Consider the following 25,567-nt stretch of genomic DNA (forward strand, 5'->3'; position numbering starts at 1 on the left):
AAGTCCATTTAGTGTACTAATTCCTTGTGGCTATGGGCTTCCCTAGTGGCTCAGACAGTAAAGAATCTGCCTGCAATGCAGAAGGATAGAGGATTCTATCCTTGGGTCAGGTAGATCCCCTGGAGAAGGGAATGGCCACACACTCTAGTATTCTTGTCTGGAGAATTTCATGGCCAGAGGAGCCTGATGGGCTACAGTCCACAGGGTGGCAATGATTGGACATGCCTGAGCAACTTCCTCTACTTTCACTATGGGAAAATTAAAAAGAGAATGTTACTGTCTTCCTGTTACTGCCTTCCTGTTACTGCTAATCCTCCAAAAGAATTCTATAATATTTTTTAAGGAATATACTATTCTTCCAAGAAAGGAATTAAGACCACCAAATTTATTCATCAGGGATGGGAAATCAAGCAGCTGTTTGTATCCTCTTCTGGGGACTGGAGGAAACTCCTGGCCCTAAACATTTCTCAGAATCAGCCAGGAAAGTGGCAAGAACACTCAACGTACCAGTGATTTATAAGGATATTACACTCCCTTGGGAAAGTCCCTGAAATAAATCATGCCTCAGTTACTTGTGCAAAGCGAATTTTTATAACAGCAATAGTAGAAGAGAGGAAAATTTCTCTAGTAAGTCTGGAAATAAATAAGGGAATGTCATGGCCTTTTTAGAATCAAATACTCCATTGAATCTCTAGAAGTGAATGAAGTTTTTTTCTGTCAAGCTGTGGAAAAGGAGCAAGATGTCCTAGTGGGCTAACAGCTTGACTCCTTCCCTCTACCCTAGAGACTCAAGTCTCTGACCTTGGTAACACAGAATCCCATAGAAGCTGCTTATCTTCTCTGGGTTCCTAAGTGGAAGTAAGGATGTATTACTAGTTTCTGTCTTGCCTTAAGAAAATTAACCAGCATCTTAAGAACTTCAGCTCATTCCTTCCAAAAGATCTATACAGTAAAGTTTCATGCAGTCTCAGGCATTTAAAATTTTACCACGCCATATAAATAAACTATACTTCAATTTAAAAAAATGATCGTTGTCAAAGGTGGGGGCAGTGAAATAGGATCCAGAAGGTCTACTCTTTCTTGAGCTGTAAACAAGCATTTTCTATGTGCTCCACTCCTACATCAGCTGATTAATAAAACTAAGACCAGTTTCAGAAGAGATAGGAAGAGATCATTTACTAAGGAAACCAGATTTGTTTTGGTTTTTTTTTTTTTATCTCTTATCCCAGGAACTTAAGATCAAAGGAAGGCTATTAACAAGTGAGGCTTGCCAGCAATAAATTGATTGCCTTTACAACCTTACCAGAATGACAAGAAATAGCTCCATGGGCTTGAGAGGGAAAAGTTTGCAGACCTCAGCCCAAAATGCAAAGGAGCAAGAGGCATTAACAATAAAACATGAGCCCACATGCTCCTCTTCAAATATTCCACTCTCCCTACAACTGTATCAGTCTATTCAAAGGCTCCAGTCTGTGTTACTCTCAGTGAAATTCTCTCTTAATGAAGTGATGTCCCTGAGAGCCAAACATTATTTGATATTGAATTCATGACTACCGTTAGGCATTAGAACACAGGGCATCCCTCTAATGGATTATTTGATTGTATATTTTATGCCACTCTTTCTCTAGAGCTTTAGAAACTCAAAGACACCTGCGATACACTTTATGCAAGTGTAGATTGTTATTTTACATCTTAAAAATAGCACTGTTATTTTATTTCTTAAAGCCTGTACTCATGAAGCGAAATAAAAAATTCTCAGCCATATCAATCAGTTGAAAAAATCAGATTCCTTGGATTTGTAGTGACAATATAAATATTCTATCATCTATTCAGTGTCTATTTATATCTCCTCTTGAACTTCCCAGCATGGATGAAATATTTCATTCTGTCAGAAGAAGTAACACCCAAAATAAGATTACCTTTTAAATAGAATGGGAAAAGTTTATGACTAGTTTGCTTAAGTTGTTAGGCTATGATATTAATACGACCAGGATTTCAGGTTCAAAGTATGAATCTGTTAGCCATCTGGGTTAATTTACCTCCTACTTATTCTCTAAAATCAGTTTCCAGATGGCTTTTGTTATGTGTACAAAAAAGAACTCGGCCAAGAGGGTAAATGGACCAATGGAAATTGTCACAGATATTAGAAAAATGGCTCAGAGCCCATGCCCTACTAATGGCAGGTAACGAATTCCAGTGCCACTTAATGTGAGCAAATTATTAAATTAAAGAGAACCCTACAAAGGTTGTAAACTGGCAGACTGCCTGCCAAATACTCCCAACAATATTATTTTGTTTTGCCCCGATAGTGTTTTTAAGACACTTGAGTCAGTTACCAATGTTCAAAAATTGGAAGACATCACACAAAATCCTGGGTTGCTTCTAGGTCTACAGTCCTACTCAGTAACTTCAGCTGGATCTGAGCAGCAGCTGCTCCTTTGGATAGAGTGTGTGCTTACTGGTTCAGCACAGTCCCCACCACACCCCACTCTCTCGTGCTTATCCCCCTTCTGCTATGTATGCTACCTCCCCAGGCCTCAGACAGTGCTGGTACTTGAGCTTGTGATCTCCTGCGTGTCTCCTATATGCTTGTGTGCTAAGTTGCTTCAGGTGTGTCCAACTCTGTGAGACCCTATGGACTGCAGCCCACCAGGCTCCTCGTCCATGGGACTCTCCAGGCAAGAATACTGGAGTAGGTTGCCATGTCTTCCTCCAAGGGATCTTCCCGACCCAGGGATCAAACCCTCTCTCTTATGTCTCTTGTGTCTCCTGCGTTGGCAGGCAGGTTCTTTACCAATAGCACCACCTGAGAAGCCCATGAGCTCCTGAGGTTCTTATATACACAGTATGAACATTTGTAGGATCTGAATCTGGAGGAGGGCATGGCAACCCACTCCAGTATTCTTGCCTGGAGAATCCCGATGGACAGAGGAACCTGGCAGGCTAGAGTCCTTGGGGTTGCAGAGTTGGACAAGACTGAGTGACAAAGCACAGGATCTGAGTAGCTTATTTTTGAGGGGAAAAAGATCCATTTATTTAGTTGATGTCAATATTTGTTTTGAAATTATAGAAAAGTGAGAGCTGCTATATCTTCAAGGAAAGACTCAAAAACTTGAACTACCGTGGTTCTCTTGCTCATATCTATGCCTGGGATTGTTTGTCCTAAGGTCTCTATGCTTGCATTAGCAGCTGGGTGTCACACAGACTAGGCCCTATTATGTGCAAATGAATGGTAGAGAATGTATCTCTAGCTCCCCCTACCCATCCTCTTTCCCTAAAAATTTACAAGGCTTACACACTTCCAGATCAGACACAAACCTACTTTCCAACCTGTAGATGTTCCTCTAGGGCTCAGGCCAGTGTTTCTGTATAGAAATTTGCTGTGGCCTCAGTAGATGGCTAATAAAGCAGTTTACGGACTAAAGGTCCAGCTTGCACCACGCAGACAATTTCCAAAGCTGCACATGTCCCAACAATCTTCCCTGAACATCCTGATGGTCTCTGTGGACCTATTGATCTGTTTTCTGTACCTAGTCCTGGAATTTATATTTCCAAATGCTCATTATTTTATTTGAGTTACTAATTCTGCAGATAATCATTTATCTGCCAAAAAAATTGTTTTGTCTAGTCAAGTAGACTTCTAAAATGTACCCTGAGGTTGATGATCTGTCAGTTACAGAAGACAAGCAATTCAGACCACAAACCAGCGTTATCCTTCCTGAGGCATAGCATCTAGGGAGCAAATACTGTTTAGCTCTAAACCTCTCTGCTTATTGAGCCAGTGTTGGCTGGGTTGCAATATGCTGTGTGTCAGTTCTGGTGGGCAAGTCTACAAGTTAAAGATGTCTCTTTCCTCTGTAAGGCAGAATTCAGCATTTGCTCAGCTGGAAAACAAACTCATTAAGAAACAGGTTGAGAGCTTTGATGGCATTGCTTAAGTTTATGCAAACGTTGTCTCTGTGTAGAGCAGGTACAAATTGAAACTTACCTGCCAGGAATCTTTTGATGGTGAGGGAACCTTGCAGAGGACTTAGCTTGTGCTGTCCCTCTGTGTGCCAGTCTTTACTTATTTATTTTCAATTGAAAGATAATTGCTTTACAGTATTGTGTTGGTTTCTGCCGTACATCAACAAGAATCAGCCATGGGTACAAACATGTCCCCTCCCTTTTAAACCTCCCTCCCACCTTACACCCCATCCCATCTCTCTAGGCTGTCACAGAGCCCCAGTTTGAGTTCCCTGAATCATACAGCAAATTCCCACTGTGTGTGCCAGTCTTGATGATCAAAAACTTTCTCTGCAACTTTGAGACTATAGCTGGACAGGCTGAGAGTTAAAAGCCACTGATATCACTAAATGAGCTATTACTGGTAGACTCAGCATAGTGAATCATATAGAAGTCTATTCCCATCTTCTGTGTAGTCTATTTATATGAGCTTTGCCTTATTTTTTTAAAAAAATTACTGCTCTGTCATTTCAGCAGCCCTGTAGACAGTACGATGGAGTGGTGGAGAATTTCTTTGGAGCCAGTCTGTCTGAGGTTGTACTGGCTGCGTGATCTTAGGCAAGATATGTCTCTTCTCTATGCCTCAGTTTCCTCATGCAAAATGGGTATTAGGAAACTGTAACCACTTATAAGGTTGCTGTGAGGATAAATGAGATGATAATGAAACAGTGACTAACTCAGTACAATGACTGGCATGTAAGTAAACACTCACTTAAATGTTTATTTCTTATTATTTCTCCAGGAAGCACAGTGTGCTAGGCTCTAAAGAGAGCTGTCTGGGACTTTCATGGTGCCATTCAATTCATTGGAAAGGTTTTCTATTGATTCAAGAGTTTACTGTTCTTCATGTCAGCTCAGTATCACAGAGGAAAGCATTAAGAACACACTCAGCTAGACATTACTTTATTCCATTTAAAGTCATTGTTTATTGATAATGGAACATGCTCTGCAATAGTTTCAATTTACTCTTCAGTGACTATTGTCACAGACCTTCAAACTAATGGAGCTTTAAACAAAAGAGAAGCAAAAGTGGAGCGAGCCTGGGGGCTGCCTTCAAAGTGAGATCGCTGGTTAAATGGTGAAAGCTTCTGGCACTGGAACTGGCTATCAGTAGATGTGAAGCTGGGTTGTTGCATATGAAACAACCATACATAAAGTGTTTCATGTTGAATAAAACATGGCTGAGTTGTATGGCTGAGTCCCTTTACTGTTCACCTGAAACTACCACAACATTGTTACTCAGCTATACCCCAATAAGAATAAAAAGGTTTTTAAAAAAGTGCTCCAGTGGACTAGGATCTCATGCCCCTTTCAATCTCAGCATTAATGTGGTGGTCCAACCAGAGACCCTTGGTGACCCTTGTGTGACACTTGGAAGTGTCACAAAATCTATTTATGCACAAAGTGTTGCTTGAAGACTGAATAAATATTATCTCATACAGATACTGGGTTAGCCAAAAAAATCCATTCAGGTTTTTCCATAAGGTCTTATGGAAAACTCGAGCAGACTTTATGGCCAACCCAATACATTTAGATACTTTATTTAGGGTATTATAACTGGGATTACTCCCAGTCAACAGATTCTGAAAGTACAGCATAAGATGATCTGAAAACCTGCCTGACCTGTGTGTGTGTATGTGTGTGTGTTCAGTCATATCTGACTCAGGTGAAACTGTAGCCTATGAGGTTCGTCTGTCCGTGGAATTTTCCAGGCAAGAATTCTGGAGTGGGTTGCTATTTCCTACTCCAGTGTCTTTTTATTCCAAATTTTGGAAACCACTCTCCTAGCCTAATTTCAAAAAATATCAGAGACCAAAAGAGTAATATATGAAAGACAACAGTGAATGGCATTCTCCAAAAGTTGAATAACCACATTTTACAGAGAGCTTGAAGGCAGGAGGAAAAGGCGATTACAGAGGATGAGATGGTTGCATGGCATCGTCGACTCGATGAACATGAGTTTGAGCAAGCTCCCAGAAATGGTGAAGGACAGAGAAGCCTGGTGTGCTGCAGTCCGTGGGGCTGCAAAAAGTCAGACATGACTGAGTGACTGGATGACAACAACATAAAGAATAGAAGCAAGTATCTGCTCTTGGATTTTTCTTAAGCAAAATTATAAATTACTGGGGGGTTATGAAGTTGAATATCTCTTGCCATTCAGTAATCTTGGTAAGCCTCTTCCTTTCTCTGAATTTTGTCTTAGACAGAGTGCAGCTGACAGCTATAGACAACTCTTTGTTTGTCCTAACCACTAGACTATGAAGAATCACCTCATGGGTACTATCCTGTCAGTCACTTCTTCCCCCTCAATCCCATTAGAAGTTATCCACATTTGGCTTTCAACGAATTCTTTTAGGTTTGTGCATATTATCACTGTATGTAAGTGTGTGCACATTTGACTCTTTTAAAATATCTACACCTCACTCTTTTTTAAAAACTTGTTTTTAGAAAAATTTTAGGTTTATAGTAAAATTGAAAGAAAGGTACAGAGATTTCCCCAATGCCCTCTTCCCTGCATGCATGCATAGCCTCCCTCATTACCAGCATCACTCAGCAGAATGTACATACTTTACCAAGGATGAACCCACAGTGACACATCATAATCACCCAAAGTGCATAGTTTACTGTAGGGTTCACACTTGGTGTTGGTTTGAATAAATGTATAATGACATGTATCCAGCACTATAATATCATATAGAGTATTTTCACTGCCTCCAAAATTCTCATCCCTCCTCACTCCTTACAGACACAGCACTCTTTTTCCACAGAGGATATTAGCACCGAAGATATCCATAATTTATCAAAGTGTCAATGATCCACAGATCCCGACGGCATATGAAATTCTAGAACTAATAAAGTAACTTATATTGTAAAGAAATGTATTTAACTTATTTTTATTTGTACTATTGACCCTGGAAAAACAGAATTGTATGTGTATGTGTGTCTGCATGTTTCATGTGTGCATTTTCATATTTTATTTTAGGGATACTTATTTCTGCTTCTGTGTTATACCACTCCACATGGGCAAAATTGAAATCTATCTGCATCTGGCAAATGTCTTTTATTTATGTTTTGCCATGTACTTTAAGTTGGAAGTAGAGATTGTGACAGAAACCCTGATGATATGTACTAACATCACTCAGGAGATTGGTCAAATTAAACACAATTTTTACCTTTGCTTTAATCATAAAATTAGCAACATACCCCTCTCTTACCTATGTCAGTGAAGATACATTGTCCTGTTTCTTTATCCTCTGCTCCATATCAAAAGTCTTGTCTGACATCGGCTCCTAACCCATGTGTCCGTTGTCTTAATACCAACATTAGCTGGTAATACTTTGCACAGCAGATTGTTTAACTTTGGGTTTTACTTTCCCCATCAATAAAATTAACAGCATCATCTAAGCTATCAGTGGTGTAATAAAAGATAGGAATACTTATAAATTAATAAATATAAAATTATTGAAGGAGGTTTTTGCCTCAATTGACTCACAGTACTCTGAGTGGACAGTTTCAGGATTTGGGTTTGTACTGGTCAGAGCTTTAATGCCCAAGTCAGATAAAACTCATATCAGCTCTCCTGACCGCTTCCCATTGGGAGAAATGAAATTCTATATTAAAAGTTACTATTATATGAGAACATCTGTCACTTCTGAAAATGAAATAATTTGATTGGTTTTTATTTTTTGAATGATTCAAGTATTGCCAGACTACTTGGATGAACTTGAAATGAGCCACTTACCTATCTTATGTGTTATGTTGCTTTCTGTGTTTTTCGATCGTATATGATTTAACTCCATCATAATGGATCTCCAAGTATGTCAGTTAGCCTTACTGCCTAACAAACTACCCCAACAACTTTGTTATTGTTTAGTCACTCAGTCATGTCTGAATCTTTTGCAACCCCAAGGACTGTAGCCTTCCAGGAGCCTCTGTCCATGGGATTTCCCTGGGAAGAATACTGGAGTCGGTGGCCATTTCCTTTCCTGGGGGATCTTCCTAACCCAGGGATCAAACCCTTGTCTCTTGCATTGGCAGGTAGGTTCTTTACCACTGAGCCACCAGGAAAGCCCCCAAACTTAGGAGCTTTCAAAAACAAATATGTGTTATTAACTGTAATTCTGTGGATCAGCTGGGTAGTTCTTTTGTCTGAGCCAGTTTAGCTGATCTTCAAAGTCAGCTGAGAATTCATCTGAGAAAGGATGGTCCTGGATGGCCTTACCTGTCTGGTGTTTGGAAAGTTGGGTGGTCAAGGGGACCTCAGCTGGCCTGACATCCTCCAGTAGGCTAGTGTACTAATCAGCAACAGAAGGCAAGTCCCAGCACATGTCAAGCCTCTGCTTCTGTCAGATTTGCTCTTATCCCATTGGCCAAAGCAAGTCACATGACCAAGGCTAGAGTCAGTGTGGAAGACACTCCCCAAATGTGTGTATATGGAGATATGAAACTTTGGTTGCCATTACTGCTAGCATTAGAAACCTGTTCAATCACTGGGTCTTCTTTCTTGAAAAGCTATTCTAATATAATTCTGTATAAATTGTCACAAGATTCTGATCATTTCTCCCTTTTCACACAGGGCTCTTGAGCTACAGGATTCTATGTTGCTTGTAAGAATTTTATTTATAATAACGTTTCTTTGGATTTAGAAGAAAACTTGCAAAATATCCCATTAAAGCAGAAGGATACAGTGGCAAAAATAAGGCACTAGCCCTAAGCAGGCATGCTTTCTCACCAGCATGATGTGAGGTGAGTGAGGTAATTAGGACAAGTCCCCCCCTTTCAGTGAGAATCAATTTGTTCACCTGGAAAATCAGGGACTGGGGTGAAGCCTCCACCTGACTTTGCTATTCTACAATCTAAAAGGTCCCGATATGTGCAACAATACAAAATTGATTCAGGGCCTCAATAAACATATGGATAGATTTCTCTATAAGGAAAATATTGACCTTGGCAAACTCAGGTTAATAAATTTTGATATTTGCCTCAAAAGAAATCAATACCCACTTTTTATCTTCACATGAAGTAATACTTTTATGAGCCAAAGCTAGTGATGGAAATGAATTTACTTCTAATCCTAATAAATGCATTATATATAATGTAATATTATTATAGATTATCATTCATTATGGCTGGACATTCTTTGATTTAGAACAAGGGTATTATACTCTTAATTCATCATTCAGTTAACTTTTCTTCTGAAGGAAAGATTAAAAAAACATTTCTCATTCTTTTGGGACCATTAGTATATGAAATAGTATATTCATTACATAAGAACACTCAGAGCTTTTAAGCTATCAATGGAATCTTGTTTAGTCAGCTAAAGTACATGTATTACCTTGTTGTATGGGTACAAAGTGATTCAAAGCAAGATACCTTTTAATCCTCTGAGGAAAACAGTTGCATATTTCTCTGGCCTGCTTTCACTGTTAACGTTTCTTATTTCTTCTTGTTTTCCTTTGGATTTGGCACTGACCATTAGGTGAGATTTTTTTTTTTCCTAAACAAGGAACTCAGAAAGAAATGAAGGCTCTATGTGTCTGCTTAGCAAAGAATTATTCTGACTATAATTTTTCTCTAAAATGAAACACAATATTAACATTCACAGAGTAGCACAGGTAGGACTCATTGAACATTCCATTATAGAGATCTTAAAAAATCCCTTTAAAAATTGCTAATATTTGAGGTCAGAATATTCCTTGGAATCATTTGTCCTCAGACTCAGTATAAGGAATTAGTAATTTTGTAAAATTTTTTAAAAAATATTTGTAAAAAAAAAAAAGGAGTACGTCAAGGCTGTATATCATCACCCTGCTTATTTAACTTATATGCAGAGTACATCATGAGAAACGTTGGGCTGGAAGAAGCACAAGCTGGAATCAAGATTGCCAGGAGAAATATTAATAACCTCAGATATGCAGATGACACCACCCTTATGGCAGAAAGTGAAGAGGAACTAAAAAGCCTCTTGAAGAAAGTGAAAGAGGAGAGTGAAAAAGCTGGCTTAGAGCTCAACATTCAGAAAATGAAGATCATGGCATCTGGTCCCATCGATTCATGGGAAATAGATGGGGAAACAGTGGAAACAGTGTCACACTTTATTTTTGGGGCTCCAAAATCACTGCAGATGGTGATTGCAGCCATGAAATTAAAAGATGCTTACTCCTTGGAACGAAAGTTATGACCAACCTATACAGCATATGCAAAAGCAGAGACATTACTTTGCCAACAAAGGTCCATCTAGTCAAGGCTATGGTTTTTCCAGTGGTCATGTATGGATATGAGAGTTGGACTGTGAAGAAGGCTGAGTGCCAAAGAATTGATGCTTTTGAACTGTGGTGTTGGAGAAGACTCTTGAGAGTCCCTTGGACTGCAAGGAGAGCCAACCAGTCCATCCTAAAGGAGATCAGTCCTGGGTGTTCATTGGAAGGACTGATGCTAAAGCTGAAACTCCAGTACTTTGGCCACCTCATGCAAAGAGTTGACTCATTGGAAAAGACTCTGATGCTGGGAGGGATTGAGGGCAGGAGGAGAAGGGGACGACAGAGGATGAGATGGCTGGATGGCCTCACTGACTCGATGGATGTGAGTCTGAGTGAACTCTGGGAGCTGGTGATGGACAGGGAGGCCTGGTGTGCTGCAGTTCCTGGGGTTGCAAAGAGTCGGACATGACTGAGCGACTGAACTGAACTGAACTGAATTTTGTAAAATAGACAGGAAGGGCAAAAAGTGAAATTAAGGAAGTGGGGGACTTCAGTAGTAGAGGAATGAATGGGTGATCCTAATTTTAACTGGGTTTTTTGTGTCTGCTGTTTCTTCCATTACTGGAACATAACTGCACAGGTCCCCTTATTCAACATGACTTATATTTTTCTTCAAAACACAGTCCCCTTCAGCTCAGTAATAAAGCCCAGACGAGGACTGGATTCAAAGCCTCATTTTGTTACCTACATATTTTAGGACTTTGGACAAGTCACTTTGAGAGCTTCAGACTTCCTCATTCTTTAAATGGTATCAAGATGTATCATACAGGACATTAGAATCAAAAATCATTTGTTGTATGGACTAGCAAGATGTCTAGTACTCAGTAAATACTAGTTTTCTTTTCCATGCTTTCCTTCTGTATCTCCATGTCTATTAAACCAAAGTTTAAAGGAAAGAAAGAAACCATAGGACCAGAGCATCAGAGGGGCTTCTCACATGCCTTGCTATCTAACCCACTCTCTCCTCTCTCAAGGATCTGCTGCAGGGGTGGGTGGGTAGGGGTCTCTACAAGCATCACATCTTCTTCAGAGAAGTATTTTCTAACCAGAGGCCAGGGTGAGTCTCCTACTATGCACTCCCTGTGCTCTGCAGTTTGCATACTTGCTACTCATTCATTCATTACAATGATTGACTTTCTGTTATTGTTAAGAACATAGACTTCGGTGTCAGACTGCCTGTCACCTCCTCCACTTATTATCTATGTGACTTTGGGCAAGTTACTTATTCTTTCTGTGCCTCAGTTTCCTCATCTGTAACATGAATATTACCTACCTCAGTGGGCTGTGTGTGGGGGTGTAAGAAAGGCTGATCAGTTCTCGGTAATGATGAAAATGTTTTACTACTGACCTTTATAGCTATGAAGCTTTCTATACTTGATCTGAGCTCAGAACTTACATGTTTTAAAAAGCAAATATGCTTGTTGATAGACTGATTACTTTTGGATCAATCCCAAGTCCTTCTAAACTGGAATATAAAATATTTTATCAGTTATATATAACAGTATTTGCTTCTAGTCTAATAACTGACACTTGAACCTCAGCTAGATCTTTGCTCAATTCCTGATTCTACCACTTACCTGATATGTGACTCTGGGAAATTTTCTTAGTCTCCGTAATCTCACCTGTAAATGCTAGTCCTACAGATTTGCACACAGTAAGCTCAGTCCACGGTTTGCTGTCATGTGAGTGAGACCTCTGGCCCATCCATCTCTGTATTCTGTCCCTCACTAGACACCAAAGGGTATTTTGGAGAGTACAGTATTGCTCTTCAGGAGTTAATTGTAATTTCACTTTAGAAAGCTTCCTATTCTGCATGATTTGGGTATTTTAAAAGAAATCCCAGCGCCAACTGAATGGCAGTGAAAGAAGGGAACAATGAAGGCACCTTCCACCAAACACTAGAAAGCACTGAAATTTCTAGCTGTATTCAGCTCTTGTAAAAAGAACTTTAATGGAGGCTGGACTTCTAAAATTCAACTATCCCAATAAGGCCTTTAAACAAATATTCCAGTCTTCAGTTGGGACCATGATACTCTAGGCATATGAATGAATGGCTTTCCATTGTGTGTCAATGTCTATTGAACAGGGAAAACATCATGCTCTTCTCATTAATTCCCTTTTTAAGATAAGTCCCTTTGCTTCAAAAGATGTTGTGGGAGAACACAAACCTTGCACACACTCTAGGTACAAAAAAAGGGAAACTTTAGATTTATGACAAAAACATAAAACCAAGCTGTAAGCATTCTAAATTTAATGTGGATAGCAGATACTATACTAAGTGGACTTAGATCATAAAGTCCTGATGACTAGTCTGATTATTCATCTTACTTTCCAAAAGTGTTATGATTGAGATAAAAGAAAAAAAGGATAGAAAGAGATATTCTTATGGAATTTTAAATTGTTTTTCACATAAAGCATGTTTTTCTCAAAGCCGGATTTACCTAAATTCACTGACAGCTGGAAGTCAAATGTATTCACATTAAATGGTCTACATCACAAGATTCCAGTAGATAAAATACAGTTCATTTATTAATGTAGAAGAGACCTTAACTCCTGTATTTAACCAAATATGTTTCTCATCATTTCTTAGAAAGGGGTGTCTGTGTGAAAGAGAGATAGAGAGAGAGAGAGATGATGGTCATTTTTTTTTTCATTTGACAGTGTATCATTTTTTAGGTTTGCTTTCTGTTTGGTTTTGCAAAATAGGAAGAGGATGACTATCTACAATGGCCCAGATTTAGATAGTTAGGAAGTGACCATAACCATCTCCACTCATTTTCTCTGGAGCCTTCCATCTCCTGCTTCAGTGTTCGTACATTCCTGGAAAATAAAAAGAAACACAAAACTTCGGGAATAGTAAGACAAGGGTTCCTTTTATTGCTAGAGAGAGCATAGCACCTCGAGTAGAAAAATTTATTCAAGATTCTCAAGCCCCACCGCAGACCTACTGAACCGGAATCTGTATTTTAAAAAGTGATTTGTGTGAACATCAAAGCTTAGGAAGTAGTGTCCTAGGAGGTCACTCACACTGGCCACCTCCAACCACAGGGTCTTTGGAGAATCCCTGTGACTTTACAGTAGAATTTGTAGAACTGGAGAGTAAGAAATAGCCAAGGGTGTTGAGAAAACATTCATAGTTCACTACTCATTGGACAAATTCTCTAGGAACAGGTGACTTAAGAGCTGTGAAAGTGGAGGATTTCAAGGAGGAATGCAGATACTACCTGTTTGTAATTGGAGAAACCAGACCACAGGTGTATAGCAATAGTCAGGACCATGTCTCAAAACCTATAAAATGATGACAGGAGGCACTGGCGAGCCTGTTCAAAATCTACAATTTAGGGGTGAAGAGAGAGAGGAAGCTGGGGGATGCTTTAGTGACAAGTCTGTGAGGAGCTTGCTGAACCTTAGGAAAGTTTTGTGTCTACAGATTGATTCTTGAACTGACGATAGTCACACCAGTTTTCTACCCCTTCAGAGGTCTGCCCAGCTTCTTACAGTGACCAAGTATAGCCCTTCATTCATCCATAACTCAACTATCTGGCAATGTCATTTCTCCTGATATGCATCAGAAATTTAGCTTAATTCAATTCAAAGTGTATTTTTTTATTGAATATATTAGGTACCATAACTACGACTCAATTTTTTAATTAAAAAAAAAGAACTTCCAAATAGTCAAAATTGGTGACCAAGTTCATCAGTAAAGCTCATAATTCTTCCATGTAGAATCAGGGTAGGCCTAATTCTGAACCTATGTTTATTTATCTATTTTAATCTACTGTACATACAATTCTGTACACACAGGAATTTGAGCAAACTCTGGAAGATAGTGGAGAACAGAAGAGCATGATATGCTGCAGTCCATGGAGTCGCAAAGAGTTGGATACTGCCGGGGTCCAGCCCCGGTGGATCCAGGGAATTCGAAGGGTGGACGGAGTCGGCGAGGAAAACTTACTTGTTTATTAATATAAGAATATAAGATTAGATTAGGGAGAAATAGTGTAGTAGGAAAATTAAGTGGAGAAAGAAGGCTGAATAACTTGGCTTATGGGGAAGGCCAATAAAGTTCCAGACAAGGAGCTTGCACCATCTACGCTGGGCCACCGGCGCCCACTTGAATACCGAACGGTGCCCTGCCTTAGGCTCCCTTTCGCGCGGGTCTTAAAAGCCAGGACAATAAGTAGACTTGGTGAGCCACCCCGCTCCAGATGGGAATTCAGCCTGAAATTAGAGTAAAGAGGAGACACAGGGGAAACCAGTCCAGCGACTGGCCCCATCCTCTATTGTTCAGAAGGCCTTTTATACTTTTGATAAAACATGGAGATCAATGGGTAACACAAAGTTATGCAGCGTTAGCAGCCCAGATTCTTATCAAAACCAGGCTTTTCTCTCTGCATACCTAGTTGTATACACAAATCTTAGGTAATTTACATCATCTTCCAGCCAAAAGGGCCAATTAACATTTTACAGCCTTTTTTCTGATAAGGGTTTGTCAACCAGAAGACTTATTTGTGTTGAACTTCCCAAAGTCTGGTGCCACTCTCAGAAAGCACTAAATAAAGTTACATTCTTACATAGCAAGGACACAAGAGGAGTGCAGTGATATATAACAAAGAGAAAAGAAATTAACTCAAAAGTCTAGTGTTGCTAACCTCAAAACTATCATATATCTTTTTCCATACCCCGTTTACATTGACTAACATCCTCCCAGGTGCCTAAAAGATAAAGAATATGGAGGCCTGGCAGCAGTCATTGAGTCAACAGTGAAAACCCTCTACCAATATAATTTTTAACTCTTTAGAAAAGGCTCTGTATCTTTAAGATGCTTTTAAGCTTTGTGCCTCTTGGGTTGGGGGGCTGTAAGCAATTCACAAGCTGTAAGAGGTCCGGGGGAACCTGTTAGGCAAGCTAGAGAGCTATCAGAGGGGTTTTAACTGAAACATCCCTTTCAAATGCAGAAGACTGATTTGACTTTTTCCAGAGAATATTAGAAGAGTGGAAAAGCAGGCAGATTCTTATTTTTTGGGGGGTGGATGCTCAGGAAATTCTAGGGGGAACCCCTGAAGCTTGATCACGTCCTTGCGTTTTGTCAGGCTTCCTTCCGCATGACCTTGTCATGGGCGGGATTCCTCACGCTGGCCCCCGACAGATACAACTTTGTGAACAACAACGACACATGATTCTAGCAAGCTGGTTATCTGGTTTCCAAGTCCTCCATGGAAGGCATAAAGGGACAGGGCAGTCAATGCTATTGCTACAGGCAATTGCACTGATCCAGCCAGAAGAGCAATAGGTTGTCCATAAATAGTGGACCAGAGATCTATAAATAGAAGACACAAGAGCTCAAAAAGCTCAGCTCTCTGGAGGTTTTTTGTTTTTTTGTTTTTTTGGTAGCTATAACATTTCCATGCACCTCACAAGACCTGGGCCTTGAAATGTTACACCAGTGCAACTGATCCTTAAAAGGGAATCAGTCTTCACAGAAAGTTACATCATATTCCCAATACAATTTGAAAAAAAAAAAAAATGAAAGAAATTCCCTGGCTGTCCAGTGTTAGGACTTAGACTTCACACTTTCATTATTGGGGGTCCAGGGTTCAATGTCTAGTCAGGAAACTAAGATACTGCAAGCCACCTGGCATAGCCAGAAAAAGAAGAATGAAAATTATGTAACATATTGTAGGAAGCTCTCCATGCAGAGAGGCTCTGGTAGAAAAATCATGGTGCTTGAAAGAGCAGCCAAACATTTTAGAGGAATTTGCAAAGGCTCAAGCTATAAAATTCTGAATATGGGCAGCTTTAATATGTTTTCAAAAAGATCAAACTTACCTGGGATAATATTAACAAATTGAAATAAGGAACACTGCCTTTGATGGACTCTAATTTCCACTATCTGCCTTTTACATGAATGAGACATTTGTACAAGCTGTACATTCGTGAATATCACATAGCATTTCCCATCACATCTGAGGACACAGAGCTGTCAGCACACTCATATTTCAACCCCTGTTTCTAGGTTCTTGAGCACTATTTCAATTAAGCCTCTAATAAGCTGCAAATGGAAGAATCGTGGCCCTTATTTGTCCGCTCCTTAAGAATATTCAGAAATAGGGGTATCTGGGGGTAAAAAAAGCTGCTTTAGTTAAACAAAATATGCAACAATTAATTCTCACCAAAATATTGGAATATCTGTTTGTAAAGTATCATGGAAATTATAAATACAATCAACATATAGTAGTATATTGATTTGGTGTATTTAGTACAAATATGTGTATTACATCATGTTATTGCACCCATATACTAGAGAGAGAAAGGGAGAGAAACAGAACTGGGACTATGTCAGGAAAAGTTCTTAAAAAATACACTAAATATTTAACAGTGTTTTTTCTCCTCTGGGAAATAGAATTACTTGCATATTTACTTTCTTCTTTACATCTCTGCCTTCTATGAAGTTTTTGCAAAGAACACAAGCACACGTGTGCACACACACACACAAACACACACACACAATACCAGTACTTCCGTTTGGAAGGAAAGGAAGAAAAGACGAGAAAGAGGGAGAGAGAGAGGAAGGAAAGAAGAAAGGAAGAATGGGAGGGAGAGATGGAGGATCTGGTGAGGAAAACTGGCCCACTGACCCCTGAAGTGCCACTTAGCCTTGCAGGTTCCCTCATCCTTCTCAATACCAGAGTACCCTGCCCCTTTTTATGGATGACACTTCCCTGTCACTGTCATTGATTATTCCACACACCCAGTCTCTGAGACTGTCCCTTTTTGGTAGCTGATAAAACCAAAGCACTAAGAATAAAAACATGCAAAGCCACAAAGCTAGCTGTAGTACAGCCAGAGGCTGGGGACAGCCACCAGGTGGATCACTCTCCCAGCAACTCAAGGTTCTCTGTGACTCTCTTCTGTTCCATATGTGGTCAGGTTGTTTTCTGATTTGGAAACACACTTGTGAACCAAAAACCAATCCTTAGCTCACACTGAAGGTCATCCCGTCATGAGTTGGGGCAAATTAGGACAGGCTGGAGAAAGAGAAGACTTGGGTGCAGGCAGTTCATTTGAAAAAGCTGTCCTGAAGCTCATTCATTGCTCAAAATAAGCAGGGCATTCATCATCTAAATAGGTAGTTTTATTTTCTCTCTTCTAAACATGCCCTTTCTTTATATGCTGTTTAAGACTAAACAGTATAAAACAGGATTGACATTATGTAATTACTTGCCTTTTACACTGTGCTAAGTTAATTTACTTTTCATTCTCAGGTATTTAAGAGACCATTATTTTCCCATCAGACTTTACTGTCTGCCAATTAAAGGGTTAGATGGATGAGGTAGAAAGAGAATATTGTTCAGGAAGGTTTCAGGCAGACATACTGAAAACAACAGCTTTATACCATTTTCCTTTCATTAAAGTCAGAATTTTTTGTGGCCAGTTTACCAGTTTATGTGATACCCTCTGTGCATAATATGTTGTTTTTTGGTTCCACTTACAAATGAAAATGGCATGGTCATCATATATCTTCTAGCATTTGCAGCTACATACCATGTTCTCCCTTTCTGGGGAAAAAGTAAGCAGTTGGGGATCACATTTAGCACATGGAGTTGTTTTAAGATCACACTTACTCTTCTGGTGCACCAAAATTACAAAGCGTGTTTGCATAACACCCAGTGGTCTCATGGAGCTGTGCTGTCCCTCTGCTTTGCCAGGTAAATTTCAGCAGGAGCCACATCCCAGCTCCACAGATCGCTCTTCAGTCACATGATCAAAGATGCTTCATGTCCCAGGAAACATTGGGTTTGAGTTGGTTTAAGTAAGGTGTAAGTTGTAATGACCCAAACAAGAAATACAAGTCACTTTTCTTCTTATCCACTCTCATTTTACGTAATAAGAGTCATGACATTAAGGTTTTTTTCACCTTGTATCTTGAAACCCAGTCATTTCCTTTTTCTCTGTGTCATTATGGAAAACATCTGTATTTTCAAAGTCAAGGAAATCATAGTAATTTGCTCAAGAACTGTGGAGAGAGAAAGGGTCCAGGACAAAAGTAGAGACATTTGTCAGTTCCAGAAAGGATTTTCCAAAGAAAGAGAATTAGCAAACCAAAAAGGTCAACATAAGCACAGCCAGATAACCTCCACCATTAAAAAAAAATTTAATTGACTGTAGATAATAACTCAGGAGGCAAAGCCCTTGCCATTATTAATTGCAAAATATGATTATTGTGTGTCATGGCCTCCTTGTCAGAATTCATGGTTCTACTTCTGACCTGGAAGAGTAAGTCCTAGGTCATGAGTTGACAGTAGGCTATAGGTTGTTTGAGTTATCCTAATCCTGGGCTTAGAGCACACAGCAGTTCAGTGAATCTGTCTCCTCTCTGTCCTGAGAGAGCAGGCATGGAGAATACAAGATTGTCACCTATCAGATTCTACCTCCACCTTAACCCTGAGCTCATTCTGGATTCAAGTCAACAATCCCTGCAGTCACTGAGCTCCATGCTTATTTGTAAGAGAGGTGTGTGAGAGAACCACATGAGGCTGTATGAATTTAAATGCAAGGTAAATAAAATTGAATAGAATTTAAAACTTATTTTCTTATTTGCATTAGTCACATTTCAAGCCTATATTGTTCAGTACGAGCGTGGGTTTTCAGTCACTCAGTTATATCCGACTCTCTGCGACCCCAGGCTCCTCTGTCCAAGGGATTTTCCAGGCAAGAATACTGGAGTGGGTTTCCACTTCCTCCTTCAGGGCATCTTCCTAACCCAGGGATCAAACTTGCATCTTCTACTGCTGCTGCTGCATTGCAGGTGGATTCTTTACCAGTAAAGCCATCAGAGAAGCCCATTGTTCAGTAAAGATATAGAATATTTCTATCATCACAGAACATTCTGCTGGACAGTGCTGTAAGATTAGAAATGCTTGCTCTGTTAGCACCCCACCACCTCAAAGGAAGAGCTGAGGAAAATAGGACTCCTTTAGACCCTATAGCTCATCATTGCATGAAATGTTTCCGTGGTATCTCTAATTTTCTTGAAGAGATATCTAATCTTTCTGTTGTTTTCCTCAATTTCTTTGCACTTATCACAGAGGAAGGCTTTCTTATCTCTTCTTGCTATTCTTTGGAACTCGGCATTCAAATAGGTATATCTGTCCTTTTCTCCTTTGCTTTTCACTTCTCTTCTTTTCACAGCTATTTGTAATCCCTCCTCAGACAGCCATTTTGCTTTTTTGCATTTCTTTTTCTTGGGTGGTCTTGATCCCTGTCTCCTGTACAATGTCACGAACCTCATTCCATAGTTCCTCAGGCACTCTGTCTGTCAGATCTAGTCCCTTAACTCTATTTACACTTCCACTGTATAAGCATAAGGGATTTGATTTAGGTCATACCTGAATGGTCTAGTGGTTTTCCCTACTTTCTTCAATTTAAGTCTGAATTTAGCAATAAGGAGTTCATGATCTGAGCCACAGTCAGCTCCTGGTCTTGTTTTTGCTGACTGTAAAGAGCTTCTCCATCTTTGGCTGCAAAGAATATAATCAAACTGATTTCAGTGTTGGCCATCTGATGATGTCCATGTGTAGAGTCTTCTCTTGTGTTGTTGGAAGAGGGTATTTGCTATGACAGTCCATTCTCTTGGCAAAATTCTATTAGCCTTTGCCCTGCTTGATTCTGTACTCCAAGGTCAAATTTCCCAGGTGTTTCTTGACTTCCTACTTTTTCACTCCAGTCCCCTATAATGAAAAGGACATCTTTATTCAGTGTTAGTTCTAAAAAGCCTTACAGGTCTTCATAGAACCTTTAAAATTCAGCTTTTTCAGCATTACTGGTCAGGGCATAGACTTGTATTATTATGATATTGAATGCTTTGCCTTGGAAATGAACAGAGCTCATTCTGTCATTTTTGAGATTGTATCCAAGTACTGCATTTTGGACTCTTTTGTTGACTATGATGGCTACTCCATTTTTTCTAAGGGATTCTTGCCCACAGTAGTAGATATAATGATCATCTGAGTTAAATCCACCCATTCTAGTCCATTTTAGTTTGCTGATTCCTAAAATGACGATATCCACTCTTGACGTCTCCTGTTTGACCACTTCCAATTTGCCTTGATTCATGGACCTAATATTCCAGGTTCCCTTTGCAATATTGCTCTTCACAACATCGAACCTTCCTTCTATCACTAGAAGCAGAAGATATTAAGAAGAGGTGGCAAGAATACACAGAAGAACTGTACAAAAAGATCTTCACGAACCAGATAATCACAACAGTGTGTTCACTCACCTAGAGCCAGACATCCTGGAATGTGAAGTCAAGTGGGCCTTAGAAAGCATCACTCTGAACAAAGCTAGTGGAGGTGATGGAATTCCAGTAGAACTATTTCAAATCCTGAAAGATGATGCAGTGAAAGTGCTGCACTCAATATGCCAGCAAATTTGGAAAAGTCAGCAGTGGCCACGGGACTGGAAAAGGTCAGTTTTGATTCCAATCCCAAAGAAAGGCAATGCTAAAGAATGCTCAAACTACCGCACAATTGCACTCATCTCACATGCTAGTAAAGTTATGCTCAAAGTTCTCCAAGTCAGGTTTTAACAAAACATGAACTGTGAACTTCCAGATGTTCAAGCGGGTTTTAGAAAAGGCTGAGGAACCAGAGATCAAATTGCCAACATCCACTGGATCATCGAAAAAGCAAGAGAGATCCAGAAAAACATCTATTTCTGCTTTATTGACTATGCCAAAACCTTTGAGTGTGTGGATCACAATAACTGTGGAAAATTCTGAAAAAGATGGAAACACCATACCACCTGACCTTCCTCTTGAGAAATCTGTGTGCAGGTCAGGAAGCAACAGTTAGAACTGGACATGAAACAACAGACTGGTTTCAAATAGTAAAATAAGTACGTCAAGGCTGTATATTGTCACCTGGCTTATTAAACTTATATGCAGAGTACATCATGAGAAATGCTGGACTATAAGGAGCACAAGCTGGAATCAAGACTGGCAGGAGAAATATTAATAACCTCAGATATTCAGAAGCCACCACTCTTATGGCAGAAAGTGAAGAAGAACTAACAGCCTCTTGATTAAAGTGAAGGAGGAGAGTGAAAAAGTTGGCTTAAAGCTCAACATTCAGAAAAGTAAGATCATGGCATCTGGTCCCATCACTTCATGGCAAATAGATGGGTAAACAGTGGAAACAGTGGCTGACTTTATTTTTTTGAGCTCCAAAATCACTGCAGATGGTGACTGCAGCCATGAAATTAAAAGATGCTTACTCCTTGGAAGGAAAGTTATGACCAACCTAGATAGCATATTCAAAAGCAGAGACATTACTTTGCCAACAAAGGTCCATCTAGTCAAGGCTATGGTTTCCAGTAGTCATGCATGGATGTGAGAGTGGGACTGTGAAAAAAGCTGAGCGCTGAAGAATTGATGCTTTTTAACTGTGGTGTTGGAGAAGACTCCTGAGAATCCCTTGGACTGCAAGGAGATCCAACCAGTCCATCCTAAAGGAGATCAGTCCTGAGTGTTCATTGGAAGGACTGATGTTGAAGCTAAGGCTCCAATACTTTGGCCACCTGATGCAGAGAGCTGACTCATTTGAAAAGACCCTGATGCTGGTAACGATTGAAGGCAGGAGGAGAGGGGACAACAGAGGATGAGATGGTTGGATGGCATCACCGACTCAATGGACATGAGTTTGGGTAAACTCTGGGAGTTGGTGATGGACAGGGAGGCCTGGCGTGCTGCAGTCCTTGAAGTCGCGGAGTCAGATACGACTGAGCAACTGAACTGAACCGAACTGAGATACTATAGCATTAGTCTCAAACTTCAGCATGCCTCGGAATCATTTGGATGATTGTTAAACCACAGATCTGGGCCTCACCCCTAGGGTCTCTGACTGAACAGATCTATGAAGAGCCCCTCAAGTTCGCATTTCTAACAAGTTCCCAGGAGATGACATGCTCCAGTCATGGGGTCCACACTTTGAGAACCACTGCTCTGTGATAAGTAGGAATAATAACTGGAGTGTAACTGGCATGCAAAATTCACTTGACTAATAAAAAATTTGTCTCAGTTCAGTCAGTACACATTTACTGAGTACCTCCTGTATGCCAGGCACCAGGTTAATTCAGTCATTTCAGTTCAGTTCAGTCGCTCAGTCGTGTCCAACTCTTTGCGATCCCATGAATCACAGCACACCAGGCCTCCCTGTCCATCACCAACTCCCGGAGTTCACTCAAACTCACGTCCATCGAGTCAGTGATGTCATCCAGCCATCTCACCCTCTGTTGTCCCCTTCTCCTCCTGCCCCCAATCCTTCCCAGCATCAAAGTCTTTTCCAATGAGTCAACTCTTCGCATGAGGTGGCCAAAGTATTGGAGTTTCAGCTTTAGCATCATTCCTTCTAAAGAAATCCCAGGGCTGATCTCCTTCAGAATGGACTGGTTGGATCTCCTTGCAGTCCAAGGGATTCTCAGGAGTCTTCTCCAACACCACAGTTAAAAAGCATCAATTCTTCGGCGCTCAGCTTTCTTCACATCCACACATGACTACTGGAAAAACCATAGCCTTGACTAGACGGACCTTTGTTGGCAAAGTAATGTCTCTGCTTTTGAATATGCTGTCTAGGTTGGTCATAACTTTTCTTCCAAGGAGTAAGCGTCTTTTAATTTCAGGGCTGCAATCACCATCTGCAGTGATTTTGGAGCCCAGAAAAATAAAGTCTGACACCGTTTCCACTGTTTCTCCACCTATTTCCCATGGAGTGATGGGACCGGATGCCATGATTTTCGTTTTTTGAATGTTGAGCTCTAAGCCAACTTGTTCACTCTCCTCTTTTACTTTCATCAAGAGGCTTTTGAGTTCCTCTTCACTTTCTGCCATCAGGGTGGTGTCATCTGTATATCTGAGGTTATTGATATTTCTCCTGGCAATCTTGATTCCAGCTTGTGCTTCTTCCAGTCCCGCGTTTTGAATGATGTACTCTGCCTACAAGTTAAATAAGCAGGGTGACAATATACAGCCTTGATGTACTCCTTTTCCTAGTTGGAACCAGTCTGTTGTTCCATGTCCAGGTCTAACTGTTGCTTCCTGGCCTGTATACAGATTTCTTAAGAGGCAGGTCAGGTGGTCTGGTATTCCCATCTCTTTCAGAATTTTCCACAGTTTATTGTGATCCACACACTCAAAGGCTTCGGCATAGTCAATAAAGCAGAAATAGATGTTTGTCTGGAACTCTCTTGCTTTTTCCATGATCCAGCAGATGTTGGCAATTTGATCTCTGGTTCCTCAGCCTTTTCTAAAACCCGCTTGAACATCTGGAAGTTCACTGTTCATGTATTGCTGAAGCCTGGCTTGGAGAACTTTGAGCATTACTTTACTAGCATGTGAGATGAGTGCAATTGTGCGGTAGTTTGAGCATTCTTTGGCATTGCCTTTCTTTGGGATTGGAATGAAAACTGACCTTTTCCAGTCCTGTGGCCACTGCTTACTTTTCCAAATTTGCTGGCATATTGAGTGCAGCACTTTCACTGCATCATCTTTCAGGATTTGAAATAGTTCTACTGGAATTCCATCACCTCCACTAGCTTTGTTCAGAGTGATGCTTTCTAAGGCCCACTTGACTTCACATTCCAGGATGTCTGGCTCTAGGTGAGTGATCACACCATTGTGATTATCCGGGTTGTGAAGATCCTTTTTGTACAGTTCTTCTGTGTATTCATGCCATCTCTTCTTAATATCGTCTGCTTCTGTTAGGTCCATACCATTTCTGTCCTTTATCGAGCCCATCTTTGCATGAAATGTTCCCTTGGTATCTCTAATTTTCTTGAAGGGATCTCTAGTCTTTCCCATTCTGTTGTTTTCCTCTATTTCTTTGCATTGATCCCTGAAGAAGGCTTTCTTATCTCTTCTTGCTATTCTTTGGAACTCTGCATTCAGATGCTTATATTTTTCCTTTTCTCCTTTGCTTTTTGCTTGTCTTCTTTTCACAGCTATTTGTAAGGCCTCCCCAGACAGCCATTTTGCTTTTTTGCATTTCTTTTCCATGGGGATGGTCTTGATATCTGTCTCCTGTACAATGTCACGAACCTCAGTCCATAGTTCATCAGGCACTCTATCTATCAGATCTAGGCCCTTAAATCTATTTCTCACTTCCACTGTATAATCATCAGGGATTTGATTTAGGTCATACCTGAATGGTCTAGTGGTTTTCCCTACTTTCTTCAATTTGAGTCTGAATTTGGTAATAAGGAGTTCATGATCTGAGCCACAGTCAGCTCCTGGTCTTGTTTTTGTTGACTGTATAGAACTTCTCCATCTTTGGCTGCAGAGAATATAATTAATCTGATTTCGGTGTTGACCATCTGGTGATGTCCATGTGTAGAGTCTTCTCTTGTGTTGTTGGAAGAGGGTGTTTGCTATGACCAGTGCATTTTCTTGGCAAAACTCTACTAGTCTTTGCCCTGCTTCATTCCACATTCCAAGGCCAAATTTGCCTGTTACTCCAGGTGTTTCTTGACTTCCTACTTTTGCATTCCAGTCCCCTATAATGAAAAGGACATCTTTTTTGGGTGTTAGTTCTAAAAGGTCTTGTAGGTCTTCATAAAACCGTTCAACTTCACCATCTTCAGTATTACTGGTTGGGGCATAGACTTGGATAACTGTGATATTGAATGGTTTGGCTTGGAAACAAACAGATCATTCTGTCATTTTTGAGATTGCATCCAAGTACTGCATTTCGGACTCTTTTGTTGACCCTGATGGCTACTCCATTTCTTCTGAGGGATTCCTGCCTGCAGTAGTAGATATAATGGTCATCTGAGTTAAATTCACCCATCAGTCCATTTTAATTCACTGATTCCTAGAATGTTGACGTTCACTCTTGCCATCTCCTGTTTGCCACTTCCAATTTGCCTTGATTCATGGTCCTGACATTCCAGGTTCCTATGCAATATTGCTCTTTACAGCATCGGACCTTGCTTCTATCACCAGTCACATCCACAGCTGGGTATCATTTTTGCTTTGGCTCCGTCCCTTCATTCTTTCTGGAGTTACTTCTCCACTGACCTCCAGTAGCATATTGGGCACCTACTGACCTGGGGAGTACCTCTTTCAGTATCCTATCATTTTGCCTTTTCCTACTGTTCATGGGGTTCTCAAGGCAAGAATACTGAAGTGGTTTGCCATTCCCTTCTCCAGTGGACCACATTCTGTTAGACCTTTCCACCATGACCCACCCGTCTTTGGTTGCCCCGTGGGCATGGCTTAGTTTCATTGAGATAGACAAGGCTGTGGT

At 40.3% G+C, this 25,567-nt stretch overlaps 1 non-coding gene across 1 annotated transcript; it reads left to right on the forward strand.

Moving 5' to 3' along the window:
• The first annotated feature begins 11,583 nt into the window (after positions 1 to 11,583).
• On the forward strand, positions 11,584 to 11,653 carry LOC120867837. The gene has a single exon (XR_005722035.1). It is a non-coding gene; the product is annotated as a small nucleolar RNA U2-30 (small nucleolar RNA).
• Positions 11,654 to 25,567: the final 13,914 nt, after the last annotated feature.

This window comes from Oryx dammah, unplaced genomic scaffold, assembly GCF_014754425.2.
Source record: "Oryx dammah isolate SB20612 unplaced genomic scaffold, SCBI_Odam_1.1 HiC_scaffold_1, whole genome shotgun sequence".
Taxonomy (NCBI): Eukaryota; Metazoa; Chordata; class Mammalia; order Artiodactyla; family Bovidae; genus Oryx; species Oryx dammah.